Source organism: Rhinatrema bivittatum, chromosome 1 (genome assembly GCF_901001135.1).
Source record: "Rhinatrema bivittatum chromosome 1, aRhiBiv1.1, whole genome shotgun sequence".
Classification (NCBI taxonomy): Eukaryota; Metazoa; Chordata; class Amphibia; order Gymnophiona; family Rhinatrematidae; genus Rhinatrema; species Rhinatrema bivittatum.
The window spans coordinates 442,753,441-442,767,834 of NC_042615.1; positions in this window are offsets into that span (position 1 = coordinate 442,753,441).

The following is a 14,394-nucleotide window of genomic DNA, read 5'->3' on the forward strand; positions in this document are numbered from 1 at the left end:
ATAGTAAGGGCAAAGGCTATCGGCATCATTTTGAATACTGGCAAGTCTTGGGGGGGGGACTCCTGACCCCCCCAAGACTTTCCAAAAGTCCCTTGTGGTCCCTGGTGGTCCAGCGGGGGTCCTTGAGTGATCTCCTGCACACAGGACGTCGGCTGCCAGTATTCAAAATGGTGTCGATAGCCTTTGCCCTTACTATGTCACAGGGGCTATCGGCCCCATTTTGAATACTGGCAGCCGACGACCTGCATACAGGAGATTGCTCCAGGAACACCGCTGGACCACCAGGTACATTTGGCAAGTCTTGGGGGGGGTCAGGAGGGTGGGGGCCCTATTCGTTGCTGATCTGTTATATTTGTGGGGGTTCGCCATACGTTTCGGAACCCCCATGAATACAACAAATATGGCATATACATTGCGGATTCACAATACGTAGAAAACGAATGCACACGCCTATCATGAACACTGATGTCAGCCAACTGTGATTTTTTTTTAGAAGCATCACCACCATGAGATGCTTACCTCACTAGGGGTCCGATGCAAAAAACTCGCTCTGAAAGCAGGCGCTGTGTTTAGGGATGTGAATCGTTTTAGGACGATTAAAATTATCGTCCGATAATTTTAATATCGTCTTAAACCGTTATGGAACACAATACAATACAGATTCTAACGATTTATCGTTATAAATCGTTAGAATCGTGAGCCGGCACACTAAAACCCCCTAAAACCCACCCCCGACCCTTTAAATTAAATCCCCCACCCTCCCGAACCCCCCCCAAATAACTTAAATAACCTGCGGGTCCAGCGGCGGTCCGGAACGGCAGCGGTCCGGAACGGGCTCCTGCTCCTGCATCTTGTCGTCTTCGGCCGGCGCCATTTTCCAAAATGGCGCCGAAAGATGGCGGCGGCCATAGACGAAAAAGATTGGACGGCAGGAGGTCCTTCCGGACCCCCGCTGGACTTTTGGCAAGTCTCGTGGGGGTCAGGAGGCCCCCCACAAGCTGGCCAAAAGTTCCTGGAGGTCCAGCGGGGGTCAGGGAGCGATTTCCCGCCGCGAATCGTTTTCGTACGGAAAATGGCGCCGGCAGGAGATCGACTGCAGGAGGTCGTTCAGCGAGGCGCCGGAACCCTCGCTGAACGACCTCCTGCAGTCGATCTCCTGCCGGCGCCATTTTCCGTACGAAAACGATTCGCGGCGGGAAATCGCTCCCTGACCCCCGCTGGACCTCCAGGAACTTTTGGCCAGCTTGTGGGGGGCCTCCTGACCCCCACGAGACTTGCCAAAAGTCCAGCGGGGGTCCGGAAGGACCTCCTGCCGTCCAATCTTTTTCGTCTATGGCCGCCGCCATTTTTCGGCGCCATTTTGGAAAATGGCGCCGGCCGAAGACGACAAGATGCAGGAGCAGGAGCCCGTTCCGGACCGCTGCCGTTCCGGACCGCCGCTGGACCCGCAGGTTATTTAAGTTATTTGGGGGTGGGGGATTTAATTTAAAGGGTCGGGGGTGGGTTTTAGGGGGTTTTAATGTGCCGGTTTTTCGATTTTTCGATTTTTCGATTTTTTAACGATTTTCACGATTTTTCACGATATTTTACCCCCCCAAATGGCAACAATACGATTCCCTCCCCCTCCCAGCCGAAATCGATCGTTAAGACGATCGAGGACACGATTCACATCCCTACTGTGTATTCAGCGCCCGCTTTAATAACGCTCCCCCAGGCACCTCTCCTGGGGGCGCGATGCAATATTTAAATTAGGGCTCGCGTTGTCGAGGAGGCACTAGGGGCGATTGCGTGCCCCTAGTGCCTCATTGACAGCGCAAGCCGGAAAGAGGTCCGCTGTGGTGGCTGTCCGCCGGTTAAGAAATCGGATGCTAAATTTATCAGTGTTCCATTTTCCTAACCAGCGCACATGCAGGGGTTAGGAAAATGGACGCTGATTCAGCGTCCATTCTCCTAACCTGACTACTGGCACCAGAAGGAGTGTATAAAATCAATATTAAAGTATCAGGTACTTAATATTAATTTATTCACTCCTTCACTTATTGCAGATTGGTCCCTTTACTGTCACATGTCAGTGAAAAGAACAATCTCCTTTCAGAAGGCTGTCCTGAAAGAGGATTGATCCTTTACTGACATGTGACAGTGAAAAGAACCAATGGGCAATAAGTGAAGGAGTGAATAAATTAATATTAAGTGCCCGATACTTTAATATTGATTTTATACACTCCTTCTGGTGTAGTCAGGTTCAGAGAATGGATGCTGAATTAACCAGCATCCATTTCCCAAATCCCTGCCAGTGCTTTTTAAAAGCTTTTTTATTTATTTTTTTATTTTTTTAAAGAGTTGTTCCTCCCACTTATTATCCCAAGGATATTAAGTAGGAGGCAGTACAGAAAAGCAGTTTTTTTTCTGCTTTTCTGTACTAGTTTTAGTTGCGCTCAGCAATTAATGCCTGCTCCGGACAGGCGCTAATTTCTGATCGCTAAAATGTGTGTCCTAGACACACTTTTTTTTTTTTGCATAGGGAGTGAATAGCTAATAGCCTCATTCACATGCATTCGCATGTGATGAGCACTATTAGTTTCACTCCACATTGGACGTGTGTTTTACAGGCGCTAATCCACTTATTACATAAAGGGATTAGATAACGCCTCTATAATCCACGTCCAACTGCGGGTTATACAATGTGCTGGGCTCAGCGCACTGTATTGCATCATCCCTAGGATTGTCAATTAGCTACAGATTTTCAGGACAGGTTGTTCCAGTCCTGGTTTTACCCCATTGCATGCAGAGACTTGTCTTGCTCTTCTAAGGAAGTGCGATAGGGAAGTCCGAACTAAATGTTCCCTGCATGCAATGGGATAAAACCAGGACCAGATCAACCTATCCTGAAAATCTGGAACCAGTTGGCAACCCTATACCTCACTGAGGCTTGTGATCAAGCACTTTCTGTAGCCCGATCCACTACGTTGGAACTCTCTCCCTGAGTCCTTGCACATGACCAATTATTAGGGATGTGAATCGTTTATCTGACGATTGAAAATATCGTCCGATATTTTCAATATCGTCAGATATCAGGGGGTCCCCGATAGCGATAGAAAACCCCACGATTAATTTAGTGGGTTTTCTTATCGTTATTGGGGGGGGGGGGGGCAGGAAGAAAGGACACAACCTAAAAACACAACTTGACCCTTTAAAATGAGTTTGTTAGTATCCCACCACCCTCCTGACTCCCCGCAAATTTTTTTTAAATACCTGGTGGTCCAGCGGGGGTCCTGGGAGCATTCTCCTGTGCTCGGGCTGTCGGCTGCTACTAATCAAAATGACGCCGATGGCCCTTTGCTCTTACCATGTGACAGGAGCTATCGGTGCCATTGGTCGACCCCTGTCACATGGTAGGTACACTGGATGGCCCACACCATTTTTAAAGATGGCGCCAGCCGTCCATTGCTCCTACCATGTGACAGGAACCAGCCAATGGCATGGATACCCTGTCACATGCTAAGGGCAAAGGGCCATCGGCACCATTTTGTTTACTGGCAGCCGACAGCCTGAGCATGGGAGAATGCTCCCGGGACCCCCGCTGGACCACCAGGTATTTAACATTTTTTTTTGGGGGGGTCTGGATGGTGGGAGGATACTAACAAACTCATTTTAAAGAGTCAGCTGTATTTTTTGGTTATCGGCTTGGGTGCAGTCGATAAAAAAAAACCTGATTGGACTGCAAGATAAAAATTTCATGATGTGAATCGGAACTGGAATCTGAACCGATACCGGTTCCGATTCACATCTCTACCAATTATACAAAATCTTTTAAAAAGGCTTTAAAGACATACTGTATCTATTCAATCTAGCCTTTGCTTTGGTAGGTGATTCTCATTTATCCTGAAATCAATGTAAATCATCCAGTCTTGAGGTTTTATGGTGATAATTAAGTTATCAGAATTTATCTCTGGTAACATGTTCAGCTCCCATTGCATTCAGTCAAAGCCAAACTCCTGGGTAATTACCCAAGACAGTTCTAGCTGTGTTCTTAAAAAAAAAAAGGATTCTTGTGTTATGTCTATGTCTCATTATTATCTCCATGATCAGTTAAATCAAGTGGTTTACCAAGCACAACATCCTCCTCGGGCACTATAGTAATGCCGCCATTAAGATTCTAGCTCACTCGCCCAGTGCTATCTCGGCCCTTTTTATCCAGCCTGGGTTTTGTTATTTTGCTCTGGTATGTCCCTCTTTCCTTTGTTTTGCCCTACATCCGACAATGTGATACAATGCTTTTTATGTATGTTTTATCAAGTCCTTGCATCAACCTGTGGTGAGGCAAGTTATAAATATTAAATAAAACCTTAAAGATATCATAAATATGTCAGTGGGTTTCTGTTGAGCAGATTTGTCGGTTAATAAATTATCTAAGTATGAAATTATGGTCCCACAGACTATGTAGGAGCTGGGTTGGCTGAAATGTGACATTTGGATTTGTAAAAAGATGGCAAAAGAAAAGTTAATAGTGTAAACCCCAACCACCTATAGGAAGGGGCTGTACACATACCTCCACCTCTCAGCTGTGTGATTTATTAAGTTATTTACTTAAAATATGTATATGCCACTCAATATATAAAGCACTGAGCAGCTTACAAGGTAAAGCATTCATAAAATTAGTACAGGCATGCAAATTTAAATAACAGATAAAACACAGATTTCAAAGTAGGCACAGTTACTAAAATCTGCATGATCGTACCCATGAACACTCGCAATGGGCGCTTATAAAGGAGGATATTTCGCAACATGTGCACAGTTATGCACACACACACTGCATAAAATGGGCATATGAGACTTGGCCGGTTGTGCACATATGTACATGCATATTTGCTCATGTAGGTGCACGCATGCTCATACTCACTTCTGCAAGGGTGGAATTTCCTGTCCTTCCAGGGTGTGTCAATGGGAACATGCCTCCACCAGCACGGCAGCAGAATTTTACCATCAGGGATGTCTCCTGTTTAGCATCCCTGGTGGTAGCTAATGAAAAAAGGTTCTTTCCCCTTGCTGGTGTTAGCCAAAATCTCTCTCGCAGCAGGCAGGCCTGGGAGGACATACAGCAGGCCTTTAATAGGAGAGCCTCCCACTAAAGAGGGGTAACTAGTGCATGGAGGGTTCTAGGGATGTGAATATAGCATATGGGGGACACTAGGGGCTGGGTGTTGGTATGTAGTAGAGGATATGGATATGGCTATGGATATGGACATGGTATGTAGTAGAGGATGTGGGTATGGAGAAGAGGAGTAGCCTAGTGGTTAGAGCAGTGGGCTATGAACCAGGAGACCAGCGTTCAAGTCTCACTGTCTCTTCTTGTGACCTTGGGCAAGTCACCTTACCCTCTAGGGGCTGAAGTGAGTATGTAGTATGTCAGGACACTAGGGGCATATATGGGGGCAATAGGTGCTGGGGTGGCTATGTAGTGCATAGGAAGCACTGGGGGGGGGGGGGGGTTATGCAGTGGCAAGGGGGCTCTAGAGGCATGTATATATAGTGCATGGGGGAAACACCAGGGGCTGGAGTGGGTATGTAGTGCATGGTATCTCTAGGGGTGCCTAAGTAGTGCATGGAGTGTGGGGCAATAGGGTACAAAGGTTATCCAGAATATAGCACCAGAGTAAATATGTTGCCTGTATAATGTTATATATATTAAATACACACATAACATTATGTATTTATTCTGGTGTTATATTTTGGTCAGTTTTGGCCTTAATGTTTATATATATAGCCAGTCATTCATTGCTAGGGCCTGTTGCCTGGTTCTTAATATACCACAAAGCTATCCCCTCTATGTAAACAGATATTCCCACTGCCTGCACTGCACAGCTACATTAATAATGACCTAAGGTATTAGGGCCCTTCATGCAGGCTGCCAGTGCAGGTTTACTTTGGATGCAGGTGCCATCACATCACTTCTATGTACAGTAATAGAGTGCAAAGAACAATCATACACACTAGGGATGTGAATCGTGTCCTCGATCGTCTTAACGATCGATTTCGGCTGGGAGGGGGAGGGAATCGTATTGTTGCCGTTTGGGGGGGTAAAATATCGTGAAAAATCAAAAATCAAAAATCAAAAAAACGTAAAATCGCAAAACCGGCACATTAAAACCCCCTAAAACCCACCCCCGACCCTTTAAATTAAATCCCCCACCCAAATGACTTAAATAACCTGCGGGTCCAGCGGCGGTCCGGAACGGCAGCGGTCCGGAACCCTCGATGAACGACCTCCTGCAGTCGATTTCCTGCCGGCGCCATTTTCCGTACGAAAACGATTCGCGGCGGGAAATCGCTCCCTGACCCCCGCTGGACCTCCAGGAACTTTTGGCCAGCTTGGGGGGGGCCTCCTGACCCCCACAAGACTTGCCAAAAGTCCAGCGGGGGTCCGGAAGGACCTCCTGCCGTCCAATCGTGTTCGTCTATGGCCGCCGCCATTTTTCGGCGCCATTTTGGAAAATGGCGCCGGCTGAAGACAACAAGATTCAGTAGCAGGAGCCCGTTCCGGACCGCTGCCGTTCCGGACCGCCGCTGGACCCGCAGGTTATTTAAGTCATTGGGTGGGGGATTTAATTTAAAGGGTCGGGGGTGGGTTTTAGGGGGTTTTAGTGTGCCGGCTCACGATTCTAACAATTTATAACGATAAATCGTTAGAATCTCTATTGTATTGTGTTCCATAACGGTTTAAGACGATATTAAAATTATCGGACGATAATTTTAATCGTCCTAAAACGATTCACATCCCTAATACACACTTCAGACATCACTAGGACACATTATGACATACCATTATAGAAATCACTGTTACAGACATAGTGCACACTCTATTTTTTTCATCCTATTCCTTCCTAGAACATAAGATATTTATTTATTTATTTATTTATTTTTAATTTTTATATACCGAAGTTCTAGTAGGGACTACAAATCACTCCGGTTTACATAAAACGAAGAACTGCTCAACAGATAGCGGAGCTTTACATGGAACCGTATAACATATGGAACAGTATAACTGGTTGACAATTTAACATAGTGCTAAATAAAGTGATAATATTTTAACTGGTAATAAATAAAGAAATATAATATTTTATATAAGAAGTATAACTATTTAACGTAGCAATAAATATAAATATAGGCAATGCCTAATATATATATGAAATAAAGTGAATTTTTTTTTTTTTTTTAAAGTGAATTTTTGAGCTCACAGATAATTGTCCAGTTGCAGATTCTTAAAAGTAGTACTTTATACAGTGTCCATAGTTAAGGGATGGAAGTCTGTCAGTCATAGTAAGATTAAGCGTCTGGGAAAGCTTGTTGGAAGAGAAAAGTTTTCAGTCTTTTTTTGAATTCTTGATAACTGGGTTCTAGTCTAAGACGATGCCATATTGGGTCTAGTCTGGGTCTAGTCTAAGACGATGCCATATTGGGTCAGAACAAGCATCCATCAAGCCCAGCATCCTGTTTCTAACAGTGGTCAGTCCAAGTCACAAGTACCTGGCAAGTACTCAAACATTAAATAAATCACAAGCTACTATTGCTTATTAATTAATAGCAGTTTATGGATTTTTCCTCAGATAGATGATGAGATGCTAAGAGAAATCAGGGAAGCTAACAAATTTGGCAGAGCAATAATAATGGGAGATTTCAATTACCCCAATATTGACTGGGTAAATGTAACATCAGGACTTGCTAGAGACACAAAGTTCCTGGATGCAATAAATGACTGTTTCATGGAGCAATTGGTTCAGGAACCAACAAGAGAGGGAGCTATTTTAGATTTAATTCTTAGTGGTATGCAGAATTTGGTGAGAGAGGTAACGGTGGTGGGGCAACTTTGTAATAGTGATCATAACATGATCAAATTTAAACTAATAACTGGAAGGGGGGAAATAAGTAAATCTACAGCTCTAACACTAAACTTTCAAAAGGGAAACTTTGATAAAATGAGGAAAACAGGAAAAAACTGAAAGGTGTAGCTGCAAAGGTTAAAAGTGTTCAATAACATGGACATTGTTTAAAAATACAATCCTAGAGATGCAGTCCAGATGTATTCCACGCATTAAGAAAGGTGGAAGGAAGGCAAAATGATTACCGTCATGGTTAAAAGGTGAGGTGAAAGAGGCTATTTTAGCCAAAACAAACATCCTTTAAGAATTGGAAGAAGGATCCATCTAATGAAAATAGGATAAAACATAAGCATTGTCAAGTTAAGTGTAAAACATTGATAAGAGAGGCGAAGAAAGAATTTGAAATGAAGTTGGCCATAGAGGCAAAAACACATAATATAACTTTTTAAAATAAATCCGAAGCAAGAAATCTTTGAGGGAGTCGGTTGGACCATTAGATGACCGAGGGGTTAAAGGGGCTCTTAGGGAAAATAAGGCCATTGCAGAAAGACTAAATGAATTATTTACTTCCTTGTTTACTAATGAGGACGATGGGGAGATACCAGTTCCGGAGATGGTTTTCAAGGATGATGAATCAGACGAATTGAACCAAATCACTGTGAACCTGGAAGATATAGTAGGCCAGACGGAGAAATTAAAGAGTAGCAAATCACCTGGACCAGATGGTATGTACCTTAGGGTACTGAAGAAACTAAAAAATGAAATTTCTGATCTATTAGTTAAAATTTGTAACCTATCATTAGAATCATCCATTGTACCTGAAGACTTGGAGGGTGGCCAATATAACCCCAATATTTAAAAAGGGCTCCAGGGGCGATCCAGGTAACTATAGACCAGTGAACCTGACTTCAGTGCCAGGAAAAATAATGGAAACTATTCTAAAGATCAAAATCATAGAGCATATAGAAAGACATGGTTTAATGGAATACAGTCAACATGGATTTACTCAATGGAATTCTTACCTAACAAATTTGCTTCATTTTTTTGAAGGGGTTAATAAACATGTGGATAAAGATGTACCAGTAAATGTAGTGTATTTGGATATTCAGAAGGCGTTTGACAAAATCCCTCATGAGAGGCTTCTAAGAAAATTAAAAAGTCATGGGATAGGAGGGGATGTCCTTTCATGGATTACAAACTGGTTAAAAGAAAGGAAACAGAGAGTAGGATTAAATGGTCAATTTTCTCAGTGGAAAATGATAAGCAGTGGAGTGCCTCAGGGATCTGTACTTGGACTAGTGCTTTTCAATATATATATTGAATACTATGAGTGAGGTTATCAAATTTGTGGATGATACAAAATTATTCTGAGTAGTTAAATCACAAGCAGATTGTAATACATTATAGGAGGACCTTGCAAGACTGGAAGATTGGGCATCTGAATGGCAGATGAAATTTAATGTGGACAAGTGCAAGGTGTTGCTTATAGGGAAAACAACCCTTGCTGTAGTTACACGATGTTAGGTTCCATATTAGGAGCTACCGCCCAGGAAAAAGATCTAGGCATCATAGTGGATAATACTTTAAAATCGTCAGCTCAGTGTGCTGCAGCAGTCAAAAAAGCAAACAGAATATTAGGAATTATTAGGAAAGGGAATGGTTAATAAAACAGAAAATGTTATAATGCCTCTGTATCGCTCCATGCTGAGACCGCACCTTGAAAACGGTGTACAGTTCTGGTCGCCGCATCTCAAAAAAGATATAGTTGCGATGGAGAAGGTACAGAGAAGGGCAACCAAAATGATAAAGGTGATGTAACAGCTCCCCTATGAGGAAAGGCTGAAGAGGTTAGGGCTGTTCAGCTTGCAGAAGAGACAGCTGAGGGGGGATAGGATAGAGGTCTTTAAGATCATGAGAGGTCTTGAATGAGTAGATGTCAATCGGTTATTTACGCTTTCGTATAATAGAAGGACAAGGGGGCATTCCATGAAATTAGCAAATAGCACATTTAAGACTAATAGGAGAAAATTCTTTTTCACTCAGCGCACAACTAAGGTTTGGAATTTGTTGCCAGAGGATGTGGTTAGTGCAGTTAGTGTAGCTGGGTTCAAAAAAGGTTTGGAGAAGTTCTTGGAGAAGTCCATTATCTGTTATTAATCAAGTTTACTTAGGGGTAGATTTTTTAAAAAAGTGCGATCGCGTACTTTTGTTTGCGCAGCAGGTGCAGCAGGCGCAAACAAAAGTACGTTGGATTTTATAAGATATGCGCATAGCCGCGCGTATCCTCTAAAATCCTGGATCGGCGCGCACAAGGCTGCCGATTTTGGGCAGCCTACGCGCGCCGAGCCACGCAGCCTGCCTCGGTTCCCTCCGAGGCCGCTCCGAAATCGGAGCGGCCTCGGAGGGAACTTCCTTTCGCCCTCCCCTCCCTTCCCCTACCTAACCCACCCCCCGGCCCTATCTAAACCCCCCCCCCCCCTTACCTTTGTCCCTAGATTTACGCCTGCGAGAAGCAGATGTAAATCTACGCGCGCCAGCAGACTGCTGGCGCGCCGTCTTCCGACCCTGGGCTGGTCCGGAGGCCTGGACCATGCCCCCGGACCGGTGCCACGCCCCGGTCCCGCCCCCGAAACGCTGCGTCCCACTCCCGAAACGCTGTGTCATCCGGTCCCGATCCCCGACACGCCCCCTTCAAAAAACCCCGGGACTACGCGCGTCCCGGGGCTCTGCACGTGTCGGCGGCCTATGCAAAATAGGCACGCCGGCGAGCAGGGCTTTTAAAATCCACCCGTTAGGGAATAGTTACTGCTATTAATTGCATCAGTAGCATGGGATCTTCTTGGTGTTTGGGTAATTGCCAGGTTCTTGTGGCCTGGTTTGGCTTCTGATGGAAACAGGATGCTGGGTTTGATGGACCCTAGGTCTGACCCAGCATGGCGATTTCTTATATTCTTAAGTTCTTAACGTATCCAAACCTTTTTTACACCCAGTTACACTAATTGCTGTAACCACATCCTCTGGGGATGAATTTCATAGCTTAACTATGTGCTGAGTAAAAATTAATTTTCTTTGATTTGTTTTAAACAAGCAACTTGCTAACTTCATGGATTGCTCCTGGTCCTTCTATTATCTGAGAGAGTGAATAACCAATTTACATTAACTTGTTCAAGTCCTTTCATGATTTTGTAAACCTCTATTATATCCTCCCTCAGTCGTCTCTTCTCCAAACTAAACAGCCCTAACTTCTTTAGCCTTTCCTCATAGGGCAGTTGTTCCATGCTCTTTATCAATTTGTTCGCCCTTCTCTGCACTTTCTCCAGTGCAGCTATATCCTTTTTGAGATGCGGCGACCAGAATTACACACAGTATTCAAGGTGCGGTCTCACCATGGAACGATATAGAGGCATTATGACATTTTCCGTTCTATTAACCATTCCCTTCCTAATAATTCCTAACATTCTGTTTGCTTTTTTGATCACCACAGCACACTGGGCAGATGATTTCAATGTGTTATCCACTATGATGCCTAGATCTCTTTCCTGAGTGGTAACTCCTAAGATATAACCTTACATTGTGTAAATAGAGCAAAGGTTATTTGTCCCTATATGCATCACCTTGCACTTGTGCACATTAAATTTCATCTGCCATTTGGAATCCCAGTCTTCCAGTCTCGCAAGTTTCTCCTGCAATTTATTACAATCCACTTGAGATTTATTACTCTGCATAATTTTGTGTCATCCACAAATGTTATCACCTCACTTGTCGTACCCCTTTCCAGATCATTTAGAAATATATTAAAAAGCACTGGTTCAAGTACAGATCTCTTCTTTAGCACCTAAAGTCTGGAGGTAGGCAGGCTAGGGTTTGGTAGGTAGGCGGGCTAGGGCTGGAGGTAAGTTCTTTATCTAGCCATTAATGCCATATTCACATGGTCTTTATAGGTCCTGTTTCTATCAGTACCCACACATGGGCCTACTGCTGTGCATGACCCTGCCTCTGCTTTCAGCTTACACAAATCCTTTTTCACACATGCTTTCATCAAGAATGCTCTCAGGTTCACAAGTAGTGCTATTATGAGATATTCATTGAAAGGTACCCTCTGGCCTAGCTGGGAAACCTTCAGGTTCTTCACAACCACTCTAACATTTCTTTGCATGCAGATTTTATGGGCCCCATCCAATAGAACTGCTATGTAGGCCCTAGGTGCCTTGCTATGTAGACCACTACTCATCATTTCAAACCCTGTCACAGAGTCAAACAGACCATTGCACATGTAAGGCAGAATCAAACAACAGCCAGCTAAAGTAGGTATTCTGAATGTCATAGGATTTTTCCTATTAGTTAGGTACTGTATATAGGATGTCATAGCCTCATACCTATTAGCTTTTCCAGCTAAAGCTGTAACAGAGTGGGAGCACATGACACACTACTGCTGTTCTCTTCACAGATGGCTACTCATCCCCAGAACATGAGGAGGAGGAGGAAAAGGAGCAGGAGGTCATTTAACATTTTATGTTAGGGCCTTAAAATAATGCACATGTTAAATAGTGCAACATGCACTATTATGCAAATATGATATTTGCTATGCAAGTTGGAGGGGTTTTGGCAGACTTATTGGTAATGAGCAGCTACTAATGTCATATGTGATAGAGTAACACACAGCAATGAGGGTTTTAATGCCAAAAATAACTACACCTAGCTTGTTGCTGTTGGGAATTCCGATCGCGGTTCCCCCGCAACCGGCTCCCCTTAGCTGCTCCAACAGGTCCCGATGCCGAGTACCCCTCTCTGGAAGCTTGAGATGACCGCTGCGCTTCCTGGCCACTGCAGGCTTGCCTCGGGGTCTGGGACGCCACCGACAGGCTTCCTGAGCACACTTCCCTAGGCTCGCGCGTGTGTCATCTGCCGCATCTTAAAGGGACCACGGCGGGAAACCTCGGCCTGGCCACTGAAGATGATGCCAGATGCCCTGGCTATTTAAGCCTTGTTCAGACCAGGATCTAAGCCTTGGCAACAAGTCCTACTCTCTGAGTGTGTGTTGCTGCATTCCTACTTGTTCCCCAGTTCCTGCTTGCCATCGCCCGTGTTCTGATGTTGCTGGCTCCTTGATCCTTGGATGGTCTTCTTGGTTTCAACTTCGGCTTGGCTTCCTGGTATGGATGTGCATTCGTTTTGAACGAATGTGCAATCTGCAACATATAGGTCCCTATTTGTTGCATTTGTGGGGTCCCGAAACGTATGGCAAACCCCCACGAATGCAACATATCATTAACAAATAAAACTCCCACCCTTCTGACCCCCCCCAAGACTTGCCAAAAGTTTCTGGTGGTCCAGCAGGGGTCCTGGAGCGATCTCCTGCACTCGGGCGGTCGGCTGCCGGTATTGTTCCTACCATGTGACAGGGGCCGACCAACGGCACTGGTAGCCCCTGTGACATAGTAAGGGCAAAAGCTATTGGCACCATTTTTAATATCGGCAGCCGACCGCCCGAGTGCAGGAGATTGCTCCAGGACCCCCGCTGGACCACCAGGGACTTTTGGCAAGTCTTGGGGGGGGGGGTCAGGAGGGTGGGGAGTTGTAGTTAATTAAATTTAAAGGGTTGGGATGGGGGTATTTCAACTTTAATGGGAAACGAATATCATATGTAACTAATGGACGAATCGGGGTCCCCCGAAAACAGATGCAACGGATTTGGGTCCCAACGAATATGAATACCGAATTGGACGAATCTGTCCCTGCTGCACATCCCTACTTCCTGGTTTCTCCATGCCTGCGGCCCGTACTGACCTTGGCTTGTTCCCTGCTTCTCCAAGTTTGCTGCCTGCCCTGACCCCTGGCCTGGTTCTGCACCCAGCCTGTTCTCCACTTGCCCTGACTTCTGGACTGCCTACGGTGCTCCTGTCTCTAGCCTGCCTTGACCCGGACTTCCTGATACCGCCTCCTCCTCTGGACCACCCTGCACCAGGAGACCCCCACTTAACTCCTGCCAGGCCCGGCACCCAAGGGCTCAACCTGAGGGGAATGGGGTTGGAATAGGTGAAGCTCCTGCTGGTTCTCCTGGACCTGTACTGCCTCCCACCCCTGGGGGCCATCCCTTGGGGCATTACCAGTGCTTGTGCCGGCTCAAGGGTCCACAGAGCTAACAGTTGCATTCTCTAACTAGCTTGTTTGAAGCTGGGGAGAGAGTGCATTGTACAAATAAACTCCTCTTGTACCTTTCATCAATTCAAATAACAGAATATCTTCAGTGATGTCAACTTTGCTGTTCATATCTCCCACTGTGTATGTAAAACCACTCCTCCAAACCTACCCCACCCCCAAACTCCCACATCGAGCTAAAAATACCCCCTCTTAGAGTGGTATTAATAGTAGAAAGACATATTTATTTCCACAGAATCTCTCTCTCTCTCTCTCTCTCTCTCACACTCTCAGTGCAGGTGTGAGAAATTTATTGCACCTTATATAAATTACCTTGTAAATTATTAAATTAGCTTGGAAATTAGCACTATTTCTGCCA